Genomic DNA, 16,282 nt, shown 5'->3' with positions numbered 1-16,282 from the left:
TTCAGTATTCAACTTGTTCAGTATTCAACTCTTCAGCTGAGAATAAGGAAAGGATTTCTCTGCTCACAGCTATTTTTAACACTGCAGAGAAGGTTTAATATTTGAATATCAGAAATGTAATAGCATTTGCTAGAGGAATGGCCTATTTTTAGCAAAGCACCGGCTTTATGGATGGCTCACAATCACAGCACTGTAATAGGGAGAAGTGACCAAAGAGGAGATTGTGACACAGCTCTATGCAAAGGCTTGTGCTTCCCATGCCATTTTGGAYTCTGCATGGCAACAGAGATGGGGGGAATTATCATAGTCTCCAACAGAAACCAGCATGCCAAAAAGCACGAAATTACTAATTATGAAAGCTTTTCAACATCCAGCTGCTAAACCCAGCCAGGTGTCACAGCTAAAACCAGGGCTGGGAGGTCAGCACGTAGACCCTATGTCCTTTCTTCCCTATCCCTCAGCAGTCCTGAAATTAAAAGCCATTAAAAAAAAACTTACATCCCAAACTCCCAGCTAAAATTAACCATCGGCTTGTGTAAAAATTCCCTCAGCTGCATTTCTTCTGGCCTTTCCTGGGTTTCTGCTTGCTGCAACACTCAAATTACAACGCCTCCTCCCCCTTGTTGACACCATGAGACAGTCCCTGGCCTTCCATCTAAACCCAGAAACTCAGGAACGAGCTCACGAAGTTTGGGTTGTTTGGATTCCCCCATCACAAAATGCARCTTTTAAACAACACACTTCCAAACACAATGCTAATCTTGTTCCAATCCATCCCATCCGACCCCCTGGAGGATCCCCTGGCTCCCACCTCCCACCTGCCAACATCAGGAACAGGTCAGAGCAAAATAACTCCATATAGACCCAGGAAAATTCCTCATTGTCCCTGAGGAGACCTGGGTTCCCTAACAWTAAAGCAACAGGAAAACATGCCAAGTGCCAGTCACCAAACACAGGGGCACATCCTTTCCCCAAAAACATGTCACTGCTTCTGGGTATTGCCTATCAGTCTCTGTAGGAGAAACCCAAACCCCAGGCAAGGCTGACATGGTCATTCCACTGATGGAGGAGCTGTTAACAGTACATCACAGCACTACAATTATTATTATTATTATTATTATTATTATTATTATTATTATTATTATTATTATTATTATTATATCATCATCATCATCATCATCATCATCATCATCATCATCATCATCATCATCATCATCTGCAGTTAATTTGGAGCCTCACCACTGCAGGGAACAGGGAGTTCTCTATGGCTATTAATATCCAAGACTTCTCAGAGGACTATCAAAGGGTTTTCCAAATGATTCTTAGGCCACAGATCCCTGAGGTGCAATATTCAAGGACCAAGTAACAGCACAAAATTTAGAGGCAGAACCCGGCAGTCACCCTGATTCATTCTGAAGTCCAACCATTAACTCTACAAAACCACCACTGACCATGTCCCCAAGTGCCACACCCATACAGCTTTCAAATCTCTTCAGGGCMGCTGTACCAGGGCTGGACAACCCTTTTGAGGAATAATTGTTCCCTAATATCCAATCTAAACCTCTCCTGGTAGAAACTGAGGYGGTTTCCTCTCTGCTGAGACATATCCAGGCAGCAGGTCATGTCAGATAAAAATGGAATGGACAGATTTTAAAAAAGAACAAAGATTTATTGCTCTTGTTGACAGCCAAAATGGGAAATCTTCTTAAATTTTAACTTAATCAAGGRAGGAAATTATGTATGAAACATTCCAGTCTGCTACTGTATGCTGAGGCCAATTCAGAAAAAGAGAAATTGAGTGGTATATTCCAATTACTACACAGGYAATTTCAGTACTTTCTGTTTGGGAAAACAAGATTATCATCTCAAACACAGGGACAAGTGACTTGGCCATTTGCAAGGCACAAAGCAAATTCAAAACCTGCTTTGTTGCTCTGGTAATATTTGCATAATAGTCATTTATATGTATAACAATCGTAAGCACAGTTTCAGGACAGTTAGCCAAGGTGAGTYGCCCAGCCCTTTAATCCTCTAATAACATGCTTGGGATGCAATTTGGAAATTCATTCCCCTCTGATGGAGTAGCTGTGCTGCTGCACAGTGACCATTTCTCAACACAAATTGCACCGTTTTGATCAACCCACAAACCAGAACATTAAAAATGCATACAAGGATATTTTTGCCCCTTGCTTTCTGTATCTGCATGCCCTCCTAGCTCTCCTTTAGATTTGATGGTCAAGCTACTAAACACCAGCAAGGGACTGAATTTATACCAAAATCACCAGCAAGGGACTGCATTTATACCAAAATACACATAAAATTGTAGTGGTAAGTCTGCTACGGGCGCCAATCTAATCGAGTTGGCTGAAAATTAATTTCAGGCCCAGGGCTCYTCCATGGCTCCTTGGATTCCTGCCACAGCTTATGACAACCAGAAGTTAAAACTGCAAACAGCTGTCCCATTGTCAGAGGCACCSTGGAATAATGTGGATGCTCTGCTCGGAAAGCTGGCCTAAAGGTGACGCGGGCGTTCATCGCCCTGTGCCAGGAATCTGAGGAACTTTGGGACTCTCTGAACTCTGCAGCAGCTCTGCTGTGCCACAGCAACCCCAAATGATTCATGTTATTTTCTGCTGCTCAGCAGCAGCTGTAGAAACATCCCTCAGTGCTCCGCCTYGCCCTGGAATGTCCATGTGCTCCTCACCTGTCAGCCCTGCTGCAGCCAACAAATTATTCACTGTGCTTCTTCCCCACTCCTTCAGAGGAAGATCCTACAAAGCCTCCAAAGTTCTGGTTTGCCTCAGTGAATATCCAAGCAGGCATCTCCAGGTCCTGCTCTACCCCTGCAGCTGATCTTTGCTGCACTCGCTGCAGCAGCATAATCTCACTCAGGATTTACTACCTGATTAGGATTACGCAGACTAAAAACACAGCTAGATAAGAGCTGTGTGCTCCCTGTCACCTGCCCAAGGAGAGGGATCACAATCCCCAACTCCAACATTTTGGGATCTTGTCACATTTTTTTACAACCTTTACATTCCTAACATGGTTCCAAAACATGGCTGAGCAATACAAAATTGTCTCAGATACAGGCTGGACTCARTGATCATAAAGATCTTYTCCAGCCTAGTTAATTTTGTGATTCTGAGATGTTCTTGTRCATATTTCTCTACAAAGATGAATTAAAACCTCAAGCCTCAGACTGTGATGATGTAAATGGACACAACATCCCATGCTGGGATGTAGTTGTGTAACTTGGCACAAGTGGGGATTCAGATACTTCATTCTCAAGCTTCACAGAGCAAGAAGAATCACTGCAATGAAAATGACCATGGAAAGCCCCTCTTACTAAACAGTGAAGAAGCAGTTTTGAGTCTGATTCCTAAGCTRGCAGATACTACAGACCATTACTGCACCATCGGGACTCGTCTGGGGAAAATATCTTTAMTTCTTTGTGGTACACGTTTAATGCAAAGTCACCTTATTCTTGTTTGTCTAGCACACAATGAGAATAGATCTCTAAAAATAACCTACTTCCCCCCTCTTCCAGCTCTTCATGGCAGTTTCACTTATTATTAGCCATTATTCACATCTCTTACATAAACTGCAATTTTTGGAAATTTTTATGCCTCCTGATACAAAACCTGAAAGTGTGCAGGACTGGAGAAGGCAAAGCTCAGTGAAACTCCACTGGATTGCAGCTTTTTATTCCTCTTTCCCTTTTACCTGGYTTTGATGTCATCACGTCCCTCCTCGGAGCCAGCTCCAGAGCAGCAATAAAGCTCCTTTACACACCCGGGCGGGCGCTGGGAAGCTGCAAAGCTGGATCAATGGGGCACCTGGGGTCAGGGAATCCCCCCGGGGGGCACAGGGGTGGGGCTGCTGCGCCACATCCTCCTCCCCAGCCAACCTCAGAGCACAACCACTGCGCTCCACTTCATCCTRAGCGCCACAGCCCTCCTTTCCCAAGGGATTGTGGAGCAGGATAACAGAGAGCCTGGCAGCTGCTGCTGAGGGAGTGTCCTGCCCACCGAGAACCTCACAGYGGCACGGGGGATGTGACACCGCTCTGCTCCAAGCACAATTCATGTGGATCTAATTCCCAGGGCCTGGGGTGCCAGTCCTGGTCCAGGCTCATTGGAAGTCACATCTCGTGGGGCTCAGGAGCTAAACTGACACCAGGCTGGCTGTGCATAGCAGAAGCTGAGGGATATTTTCCACAAATGACCTCTAATCCGTTTGCCTTTCCAAGAGTGCAGCTCGTCCTCAAATCTGCAGGCACTAAAAGGTCACAACTCGCAGCACTCCAAGCTTTTTGTTCTCAATCTTATGATTCCCTAACAATCCCACTTTTCCCTTTCACCAAGCTGCAGTGCAAACACACATCCAGGGAATGGTTATTTGGATCCATACTTTTTTCGGGCAGCCTCTCACCGGGGCTAAACAACCACCTGCTGACTCAGGATCTCCCATCCTTGCTCCCAACCCGGCTGCCCCCGCACTTTCCTCACACTATCCCATTTAGCAGYCAACTCATCCTCTTTCCATAAGAAACTAATTCAGGCACCCCAGCWTTTAAGTTGAACTAGCTTATGCCAACCACTAAAGATGCACAATCAGATTCTTCCCTTGACAAATCTGACACAGGGCCGAAAATCAAATTTGCTTCTTTTTCTCCTTAAACAAAACCATCTATGGCCTGCAGTGGTAAACCACTGCTCATTTGAATATCCAAACACTGGCTGTTTGCATCCAGGGGCTGGTGCCAAAATCCTGTCACCCACAGCCAGCCAAGGCACGTCTGGGGCCACTGAACTGATTCATCTCTGCCTCGATACTTTCGGACAGTTCAAGAAGAATTTGAAGAAGCTCCTACTGACCCACACCGAGGTAAAACCCACCTCATTTCTCATTCAGGTGATAACGAGGATGATACAAATGGCTTTTCCTGTGCTGTGACTTGTGTGGTTTTACCACAGCTTTTTCCCTCTTACCTGCAGCCAGAGACTTAAGAGGGACATGATGGGTCTCAAAATGCAAATGGAATATATTACCAAAAAAAACCCGCCTGAACCCTCAGTCAGTAATCCATTTTCAGGAAAGAATTTGTGCGAAAATGAGGTAAGTGATAACTTTGCAGATCTCCTGTTATCCACAGTGCTATTTTCAGGAGAGTGTGACTGCATTGGGCTTGTCGCAGAGTCCTGCTTCCAATCTCCTGGCAGATCCCCAGCACATTCCCGTATTTAACGCACAAGGCTGGTTGGGATGCAGTCCCACTTATCTCYCAGACACATTGACTAAGACTTTCCCACATAAACTGACCCACCCTTTAGTAGCAAGAGGTCACTTAGYACAATCAGCCTTCAAATGAGGAAAACAATCAGGAAAAGCTTCTCTGATGCCAAAACCACCAACAGAATAAAACACAACAGGCTTCAGTGTTTGTTTTATGAAAACTTGAAGACTGTAAGGCAGATTTTTCAACTTATGATAATCAGTGTAGCCCCACCAAAGTCAATCAGATTTCTTTCAGGCTCAGAATCTGGCCTCCTAAAAGCACCTAAAATTGTTATAAGAATATATTACTGTAAAAAAAAGTCAAAAATAAAAAGGCAGCAATTAATCCATTCATCTTTAGCTATGATTTAATTGTAGAGAGTTATTAATGGCATAATGTTCCAAAAAAGGTCACAGTATTTTACATTACAAAAAATAAAGCAGATGTTAAACTAACCAGGTTATCTTAACCCCATATGGATCCTACATGACAAAGAATTCCTGTTAACTCCCACGTGGAGTGATGTCCTGACTTCCTCACTAGACTCCTGCACAATCCAGGCTCCAGCAAAGGGTGCTCTACTTATGATGATCCTCATGTATCAAATACCAGACTTCCCTAAGGCAGAYCTAGGCCCAAAGTCCCTTTCCAAAAATTAGCTCCAAGCTGCATTCCAGTGTTGCTATAAATGTGTGTGCCACTGGCGCCCCAGAGCCACAAGCCATCCACCCCATCTGCAGAAACCGATACAGATCACTCTGGAACATTTTCATTAAATATTTGTTTACTAAGAGAAAAGTCAGTGAAAGCCCTTGGCAAGAAAATCTCACCATTGGTTTAGCTACTGACAAAAGCCAACACCTGGAATGCCCAAAACCAAAACCTGTGGGCATTCAAATAAATATATCTACGTTAGTTTACATACAGCAGGCAGCACCTTTTTCCTTCTAAGCCAGAAAACCAGAGGAGCTACTTGCTATAATTAGCTGGAGCATTTGTGGTCTCTAGGCACTAAGCAAAATTGATTTCATGAGTGAGAAAAATCAGTATTTTATCCTGGTGCACAATCCCAGAGTTATCAGCCCCACTGTACCCCAGGCTCTGCCCATGCTGCCAGAGCTCACCATGCCCTGAGAAACAAGATCCATGCAGTTTCCTTGCCCTTCCAAAGACAAGGCTCCCTTTTATCATGTAAGAACCAAGAGCAGACACCCCATGTCATTCTATAATAAACCAGTCCATAGAGCAATAGGATTAATTCAGAACAAAAGGCAGGAACTCACAAAACCAAAAGCTGCAGATCTGGATTACTGCYGGATGGCAGGAAATCCCCACAACTCCTTGTAGAAGACCTTGACCACGTTCTTGGGACACTACTGGGGCTGAATCCCGTCGGGAAAATAAAATACTTCCCWAAGATTCCTGCAAGTCTGACTAGGGAAAAATGTCTGCCAGTGATAAACTGGGTAATCAGTRTAACCTTAAAATGTCAGGGCCAGGCTTGGAGAGGAACTTCTGCGTCACCTCGGAGCACCTCCCACCCAGCCCCGGCCACTGTCGCCTCCAAGGAAGGGGGAAAAYGGAAAACACAGCTCCACAATTTCAGGATGGGGCRTGATCCTCCCTGAYCTCTACAGGTACCAGCTGCAGCCCRGGCAGGAGATTTTGCACAGGCATTACCTCAATGTGATGCTGTTTCACAAAACCTCGGGGCAAACTGAGAAAACAAAAGCCAGAACTAAAGGTGTGYGAGTCCCCATGGACTGAGGGCAGCCACTCCAGTACTTCCTACAGGGAGAATGAACACATGAAGCATAAATGCTTTRTTCATTAAGTTGGCTACTTCAAACCCGTTAACCCTGTGCCAGTTGCTCACGTGGGCAGTGGGGCACGGCTGAATGGCTCCAGGTCTGCATCTCTTCCTCGCTGGTCACATCCTAAAAATGTGTCTGCAGCTACTTCTCTTCCCAGACTCCACATCTCATGCAGAGTAGCAACTGCCCATTCCAGGAATTATTCCATGCTGTATTGAGCCATGATTAACAAACCAAACCTAGGGATCACATCAATCAAACTGAGCTGTCAGTCAATCCCTATTCCTGCCTTAAAAAAAAAAAAATAAAAAAAAAGACAAACACTTTGCTTCTCAAGGMAAGTCCACAGTTTCCCTGATGATTTGCAGAAGCATCTGTGTTTCCTATTCTCACAAACAGAGAAGAAGAAATGGTTTCCTCTCTTGCACAGCTCTGGACACGTGAACAAAACTCAGGAGACCAAATCCAAGAACATCATTCCTGACTATGTTTCRCAGATCACAGGCAAATTGCTCAGCAGGTGTAACTTCAGGTCTGGCAACTTCTTCCAAAAAGGGAACAACCTATGTTTGGAGTCCCAGTAAACAGAAAAACTGCTAAACTTGGAACATTTACCTGTGAACAGTTTCATGGCAGWGTATTTTTAGCTCTCAGAACAGAGTGTTAATGGCACACCTCTCCTGTTCCAAGGGCAAGGCTGGTATGACCAGCGAGGCTATTCCCGGTATCCAACAGGTGTGGGTCAGCATCTGCTGCCACAAGGGCTTCACATGCAGTGCCTCTTTTGTTCAGYCCCCATTGCCCTCTTGATGTGAGGGGCTGCTGAACAAATCAAACCAACTCACCATTTCTTTCTAAAGTTCTAACATKCAGCACATTGTGAAATGAAAGTGACTGCACAGTGGCGTAAATGTGTTTCTCTGGTGGCAGTGGTGATACGCCAAAGGGGTTTCTGGTAGGCTAAAACACATGCAGCCTAAAAACAAACATGAGTTTGTGCAATGTAAGAAAGAGTAAATATATTAAATAATATATTAAGAGAATAGTAGGAAAGTGATGAGACATGATAAAGTAAGAACATCCTGAAATTTTCACCATTCGACGAGAAAAAACTTTACAGAGAAGATGATGAGAAAAATGTTCACAATGATGAAAAACAATAGCTCAATATAATCCTCAACCTTAATCTGTCCTTGGCCATAGRGAGATGTGCACAATCCCTGGGTACAACCTTTAGACATTGGTGCATATCTTTTGATAATCACATACATTTCACTGCAAGCAGAAGTGACAGACACAACCCCYCCAGCCATAAAATCTGTTATGAACTCAACCATCACCTAACAATAAACATCAAAGTTTTTTGCATGCAAAACTGGCCTTTTTAATGAGGAATGGACAGTAAAAATACACCTGGGATTAACAATATATGAAAAAGAAATAAAATTGGACAAAATAGAAAAACAGCTGCCTGTTTAAATATACATAGAATTGATCTATATCACTCTGATTAAGCTGTTAAGTAAGTTGGGGTCTACTGGGCATAATTTTTTTTTTTTTATGTCTTACTTAAAAAAAAAAAAGTAATCTCTCTGAAACCCTTTTTTCATTACAGGAAAAGCCTCCGAAGGTCCAGCTGTAACTGCTGCAACGTTGTATTCGTGTTCATTAGAAAAACAAATTCGCAACAGATCATTTTAAGAGTAATAATAAAAGGCTGACAAACGAAAACCACATGTTGGGGAGGGGGAGGTAAGAACCCAGCAATGGGGGAAGCAGACTCCAAACCAGACTGCAGGACAYGGATCCTAATGGATCACACTCCCCTCGGTGTGGAGCTGCAGCTCCAACRCTTGCTTCTCCACACGAGTGGTATCTGGTCAGAGTAATCCAGCACGAGATGGTTTCTCAGGTTTAAAGCAAGAGAAGGCAACTGGATTTTCACATTTCACATCTCTAAGCCAGATTCCTGCTGGTTTCACTTGGGAAAGCTGCCACGAGCCTCAGCAGAGGTAAGGGTCCAAGGTGCTGGCAAACTCCCCAGCTCCATCAGCTGGGAATGGGAGCAGCCCATGGCAGGAGCTGATATGCCAGGAAAGCCCTTATGGCTCCATGGAGCACAGGCCTGATCTCATCAGGAGTTTCCAGGCACCGCAGGAAAGAGCCTGCACTGCTCTCCTGCACAACCTTATCTGAGCCAGAGAGATCCGAGGGGAGCTGGTGGCTCCTTGCCCTGACGTCAGGTCACTTGTCCGGCCCCTGAGGCTCAARCTCCAACACTTCCAGAGGTATTCCTAGACCTGGGAAAGGGCAATCAGGAAGCCAGTGGCCACAGACACCAGACTGGGCAGATTTAAGAGCTGACTCATGGCTAATGGGCAATGATAAACTATTGTRCTGGTTGTTCACTTGTGCCCAGATCAGATGACTAAGGAATTTAGGTGCCTACAGAGATTAACAGTCTAAATAACTTTTGCAGTCTGACCCTACACATCTGCATAAACAGACCTTCTCCTCTGTTCTCCACAAAGGATGTCCATGCACTCCTCGCTAATGAAATACAATTATTTTGCAGGCAATTCAACTACAAATATTAAATCTTGTAACTGACTCACATGAAAAATAAATCCTTAGTCAGGTGACGTAATGCAAACGAGCATTCCAGGCCCATCCAATAAAAGGGGTTTAACTGATTTAATTTCATAGATGATGAAGGAAAAAGAAAACATCTTTCATAAAATGGTTTGTATTTCTGTTCCCCAGGGGCTCTTGGAGCAGCACACAGCAGTATCTTGGTCTCCGTATATGCAGCAGGAGGGTTTTGCCCCTCTCTGCTCCACTCCTGTGTGCAGGCAGGGTTCAGTGAYACACAGCAATTCCAAAAGCTGCAGGATCCGAGCCACCACAGAGATGAAACAGCATCTCTAACGCTTTTTGCCACATGGCTGCTGCAAGCTCCTATTTTATCCCAAAATGCTGCATCCTGCTCTAGTGAGTGTCATTTGCTGCACTTAACCTGCATTACAGAAAAACCCAAAGCGGGTTCTGTTCCAGAACCTGATCTCCTGATTCCACGTTCCTAATTCTACGCTTTATGCTACTGCATGARGTAACAAAATATTCCCTATATTCTTGCCTCTCCAGCTGTGTCACTGGTTGTGACACACGAGCCAGCCCCTCGTCCCTCCCCACAGACCTACAACCACTGCTAAGTCATGGAGGCATCACTACGGCCATTTCTGCTCTGCACAAAAATAAGGAGGGGGAAAAAAAAGCCAAAGGAAAAGAACAATTCTTTAGAAACCACATCCCTCTGCCATCACCCACTTTCCCAGCCCTTTATCCCATCCCGTTTTCACCTCCCATCTCTCTCTCCAGAGCCTTCTGAGCATATGCAAGTCCTTCCTCCAGCGGAGTTTTCCTGCAACGGCCTGAGGAGTCACAGCCTCCCCTGACATTTTCACACGGCTGCTATCTCTCGGAATAAATTCCTCTCTGTGCCCTGCCTCTCTAACCCCGGCTCCGGGGAGCATTGTTCCCCAAGACGCCTGCCAGCACGATGCCGGGCTGCGGGAATTCCAGCCTTTTCCCCGAACTGTTCAATAAGCAGGTTTCATAATGCTGGTATCCTGTCAATAAAGGTCGAAGGATGAGCGGAACGCTCCGGATCTTGACAGTTTGTGTTTATTCCCTTTCCCTGCAATCCTGATTTTGAACATTTAGTATTTATGCCTATGGACAACGTGGAGCACAACGTAGAAACACAGATCACTACTCACCTTTAATCAAGAATGCAATTTCACGATTAAGACATCAACATCACAAATTCAACGCCCGCTCTAGTTCTGTATCATCACTCCAAAAGGAAAAACATCAGCTACTGAATAAAACGTCAGCCCTGGTGCCATGAACAAGGGTTTTTCAGAGCTGCTGCAGTCTCACAGTCTCTAGTCTGCCATATTTTTTTTTTTTTTTTTTTTTTTATTCAGGCCTTTACCCCCCTAACAGCCAGAGCCAGCCCCGAGACAACCGAACCAAGCCCACGCATTGTGCCGCTCACTGCGGGCACCGCGGCACCCGCGGAAGCGGGCGATGGCCGCGCCCGGACCGCAGCCCCGCAGCCGGAGCGCGGYGGGGTCAGCGCGGCGCTCCCGCACACAAAGCCCCGCAGCGGGCCCGGCTGACAGCGCGCAGCGACCCCCGCGCCGCCCCCCGCCGCCCCCCGCGCACCGCCCCGGCGAAAGAAAATAAAGGAGGAATTACATCGGTCTAGCAAGGAATACCGCAGGAGCAGCAGCCGAGCCGGGCTCTCCGCACCGCACCGCGCGGGGCGTGCGGCTGCGCGACGGAGGCGGCACCGCGGGCGGGGACCGAGGGAAGGGGAGGGAGGGAAAGGGGCGGCGGCCGCGGCCCCCAGGGACGGGCCGGGGCCGCCGCAGGGCAGGGCAGGGCGGGGCGGGGCGGCTCTGACAGCGCCGGGCCCGCTCCGCGCCGATCGGGGCTGCGGGGAGGCTGCGGGAACCGCCCGCGCTCTGCGCTGCGCACACGTTCCCGGCAAAGGGGGCCGCCCCCATCCCCGCTCCTCGATCCCGGCCCTACCTCGGCGCTGCCTGGGCGGCGGCTCCGCGCTGTGCGGAGGGAGCGGCGGTGCCCGCAGCCCCGCGCGGCGCTGCGTGAGCTCCGTGTGCCCCGCCCGGAGGGAGCGGAGCGGAGCGGGGGGCGCGGGGGGCGGGGACAGCGCGGGAGGAACCCCCGCCCCGCGCCCCTGCCCTGCGGCGGCCCTGCGGCGTGGGGGGCTCGGCACGGCCGAAGCCCGCACCGCCCGGGGCGCATCCTCACCTGCTCCTGCTGCTGCTCCTGCTSCTGMTSCTGCTCCTGCTGCTGCTCGGGCCTGCCCTGTGCTCACACCAGGTCTTCCCCCTCTGCCGGCCCTCGCTCCCAGCCTCCCGTGGGTGTTATCCAGCCGCTCCCGGCTCCTCTTCCCTTCTCTTACATTTATTTGGTTATTGGGTCTCTCCAGTCTCCTCGCTCCTCCTCCTCTGACACCCTCTCCTATCGCAAAGACAATGTTGGCTCGCCCCCAGCATCCATTTCCTCTAGTGCTGCTCTCCCTCCCGCTGCTCTGTCATTCCTAGTGGAAACCTCATCCCGGGTTTGACTTCCTCCACTGCAGTCATCCTCTCCTGTTCCAGTCCTGACACCTTCCCATGTAAACAGCTTCCCTTTGCCCTTCTGCCGCACTTTCCCTTTTCCTCCTTTCCTAGGTAGGATTTTGACTGTCTTTCCAGAAAAAACTGCTATCCCACAGCCAGTGTGCCTTTCCTCCTTCCCCCTCGTCCGCAGCCAAGGTCAGAGGCAGATATTGCTGCTTCAAGTTTCTTTTGCTAATCCTGGGCCCCTGCTTGCCTCCCTGTCCTGACCCTCCTCGTGCCCATGCTCATTCCCTYCTGTCCACTCTCCCTCACCCCTCACTTGGAATTCAGCTATGGACTAGTGGTAGCCATGTCTTTTATTTAAAAATCAACAAAGCACTCTTGGATTCCTTTGGCTCCTTGGTTATCACTCCGTTTTCTCCTGCTCTTCATCCCCACACTCACTCCTATTGAACTGCTGTCTGGAGCTCCTCCGCCTATCTTAAACTCCCTCTTATCTGGCTCCTGCCCCTTCACACTCAGCTGCTTTGCCAAAAATTTCCAATATCCACTTCCTGGTGTAATCTCTGGAATATTGCTTCATTTCCAGCCTGTCAGAATTATCAGCCTGACTCTTTTGGACATTTTGTTCTCCTTTGGTTTCCAAGACTGCCGTGCCAGAGCCACCTCCTTACTGCTCCCACAGTGTCCTCCTCCCAATTTTCAGTGAGAGCCCAAAGGGACTAAGTCCCTTAAACTCGGGAAGAGCTCCTCTGACATTAAGAAAGCCTCTTTAAAATGTTCTGTCACCATTAAGCCTACAGGATTTTTTATAACAGTTAGGAACACACCTCAGTGTTTATCACCTGTGCTTGTTCATATCCAGACCCTGGGATGCAGCAAAAATGTGTGTGCACATATATAAATTTAAAATATACATATATATTCAAATGCTAGGATGTTAATAAACACCCTAAAAAATCATCCTTCACTCAACTATTAATATCCATCAAGCAAGTTGGCAGGGACAAGAGTCTGCAATGTCTGGGTGTGAGCAAGAGCACRCAGGATATTTTAGGATTCCTTAACCCCCACAGCTCAAAGATGGGTGGGCCATGGATTCCCATGGAAATAACTGTGTGGAAATGAATGCCTGGAGAAGCAAGAACCAGAATAGCAGGGGCACTGTGGGGTCTAACCAGTTATCCCAGTTACCAAYAGTGATTTTCTTCTTTTTAAAGAAMCAACATTTGGTAAAGAATAGGGCAGGTACAAGTGTTATGCTGCTGATAGTTCACAGCAGCATCCCCAGCTTTGACTGAGAGGATGCCCGTTTAATTTTAAAAATTACTGCACCTCTTTGTTTGCATTTTCAGCGGGAGCCTTCCACTTGCAGAGTTAGAAAGCCAAAACCTACAACYTGATGACAATTCAGTTGGGAATACTCACAAGGTAACCTAGCAGCACTTCCTAATGTCAGCGAATAAACCCAGTCAACAAACAGGTTGTTCCCACTGACGTCCACATTCCCGCTCCTTTAATCAAACTGAAAGGRCTGGAATGAATGGCTGTGACAGAAACTGTTGTCAAATGAAGTGGAAAGGGGCAGCAACAATGTTGGCCAATGTTGCCACTCCTCTTCAGCCCTGGTAGTTTGTAGCTAGTTTGGCTTTGAAGCCCAAGGCTTTTTCCCTTATGTATTTCGCCCAGGCAAACAGGGATTTTTTTACAGTTGAAGCAATATTTAATCTTGGAGGTTTTCCTTTTTTAAATCTACCAAGCCACCACACTCAGTAATACTGTGTGATGCTCATCCCACTGMAAGAGATCCATATGGATGAAAACACTACCCAGGTATGTACAGGTAATCACATTCTGGCCTCTCTGAAAGATACTTTTAAAATAAATCCTAATTTAAATAACCTAACGTGTTGTTCAAAATAAAATTAATCAGAATTTTACACAATGGCTTAGGAGTCCCACAATGGCTTAGGTTGGAAAAGTCCTCTAAGATTCTTGAGTCCAACCATTAACCCAGAACTGCTAAGGCCACCACTAAACCATGTCCCCAAGGGCTACATTTGAATTTGCATGAGGGTACTTCCAAGCAGRTACAAAAGCATCACATCTAGATGAGACATTAAATAGTTACACAATTTTTAAGGCAATGCTAAAACTCAAAAAAAAAAAAAAATCTGCTGAAGAATGGTGGCAATTTTCAAGAGCACAATAAAAATGCACACCAAGAAATTCACACTGTAATGAAAAACTCCCTTGCTGTTCCATTAGACTGGAAAAGCCTCCTGTTATCAGACAGGTCCAGTTCCACAGGTTCCCAGCATGACTGAGATCCATTCCCCCTACCAGACACACCTTTCCTCCACCTGTAACTCCTGGCTGCARACACACAGCGGGGCTCCAAGGCACAAATCCAGACTGGAGCTTTGTCTCGTGGCAGACTTCGCCAAGCTCTTGAGAGGAAAATCAAAGATGAGCAAGAATCTGCCCAGAGGAAAAACTCAGCTCCCTCRTATGCACGGCATGTCTGGAAGCAGGATGGCTCCTCTTCACAAAAATTTCCTCACAGAACCCTATTTCTCCTCAGCACCGCAGTTACACCCAGCTGGGGTTACACCCTTACCTTCAGGAACACTTTGTAGCCATGCATTCCCCAGGATGGATTTACCAGGATATTTGTCTCCCAACAGTCATTGCAAACATGTGTCTGATCCTCACTCCTTGGTTTGCCCTCTCACTTTACAGGAGGCTGACCAGCCCAAAATTCTGCATCAGGGAATAAACACTCATCCAAGTATGCCCGTGCAGAAACCACAGGGAAAGGTGTGTGTGACACAGAAGTGGCACTACTGGAAGAAACGAACAGCAGGGAYATACAGATCCTTCATAGCTTTACTCTCATCTAGTCTACTCTGCACATCAGAGGTCTGGCTTGAGAAAGTCCTATTTTTCTAAGTGCTCCCCAACTCGCTGTGCCTACCCTGTTYCCACAGCATCCATTCTCTGCTGTTTTCTCTTTACCATCAGCTTCCATGAGTTCCAGGCCTATTTCTCCATGCATTCAACATCCCCAGCCCTGGAAAATGACTCAGACACAGGGCACTTACAAAAGTGTGGCCTTGGCCTCAGCCAGCTGCTGTCTCCTTCCCACGCCACCGGAGTCAGCAGTGGAAATGCTGACAGTGTGAAGACAAGATGGCTTTCCTGCTCTCCCTGCCAGCATCACGGCAATCTCCAGTGGCCGGGAGGAGTCCTGGCAGGAGGCCCTGTGGAAGGACAGGAAGCATTAGTGAGAGCTGGCAGRGGCTCGAGGCCAGTGTACCACAACATTCCCTGTGGACATTTCCATTGTGTTCAGGGCAGTACATTAAAAAATGAAATAAATGTCTTGGGACCCGTTCTCGTGTCCCGCAGGCTCCGCACGGAAGAAATCCAATCAGAGAAGGCTGTCTACAACTGCAAAGGAAGTTTCTTGGCCCTTCAAAGCTCCTTTCATGGTGCAGCAGTTTGAGGGTCAATGCTTCAAAGGTGTTGATGCAGTGAGGTTTCCTTGTGGGCACCCAAAGAGAAATGGGGAGAGAARCACAAGCCTCAGCATTTATCTGCCCCACAAAAATCTGCACAACTCTCTGCAAAAAGATTTGCCYCTTGTTGCCAAACATTATTCCCTTTCCTTGTGTTTCACCATAGTTTACTCCTCCATTTCCTCCAGATGTATTAGAAATGCACCTGGAAATTTAAAGAAATTTAATGGCTTTAAGCTGAAAGAGAGTAGGTTTAGATCAGATATTAAGGAGAAATTCAATGGTGGTGGTGAGGCCCTGGCACATGCTGCCCAGAGAAGCTCTGGCTGCCTTATCCCTGGAAGTGTCCAAAGCCAGGCTGGACAGGGCTTGGAGCAGCCTGAGCTAGTAGAAAGTGTCCCTGCCCATGGCAGGAGATGGAAYAAGATGGGCTTTAAGATACTTTGAACCCAAACCATTCCATGACTCTATAAAAAATACAGATCAGACACTCTGCATAATTTGACAAAACAA

At 47.0% G+C, this 16,282-nt stretch overlaps 1 protein-coding gene across 3 annotated transcripts in view; it reads right to left on the bottom strand.

Moving 5' to 3' along the window:
* SPTBN1 (spectrin beta, non-erythrocytic 1) overlaps window positions 1-12,087 on the bottom strand; it is a 116,173-nt gene extending 104,086 nt beyond the window's left edge. For 2 of the 3 annotated variants that reach the window (XM_057382085.1, XM_057382101.1), the window contains exon 1: window positions 11,359-11,441. The gene's annotated coding sequence lies outside the window, so the exon portion shown is untranslated. Of the gene's footprint in view, window positions 1-11,358; window positions 11,442-11,934 lie in introns of those variants that run through there. The other variant, XM_057382093.1, reaches the window with a different exon arrangement.
* Between the last annotated feature and the right edge of the window lie 4,195 nt (window positions 12,088-16,282).

This window comes from Malurus melanocephalus, unplaced genomic scaffold (genome assembly GCF_030028575.1).
Source record: "Malurus melanocephalus ecotype Western Australia unplaced genomic scaffold, MMel_1.1 scaffold_13, whole genome shotgun sequence".
NCBI lineage: Eukaryota > Metazoa > Chordata > Aves > Passeriformes > Maluridae > Malurus > Malurus melanocephalus.
This window is presented reverse-complemented; position numbering and strand designations above follow the sequence as displayed.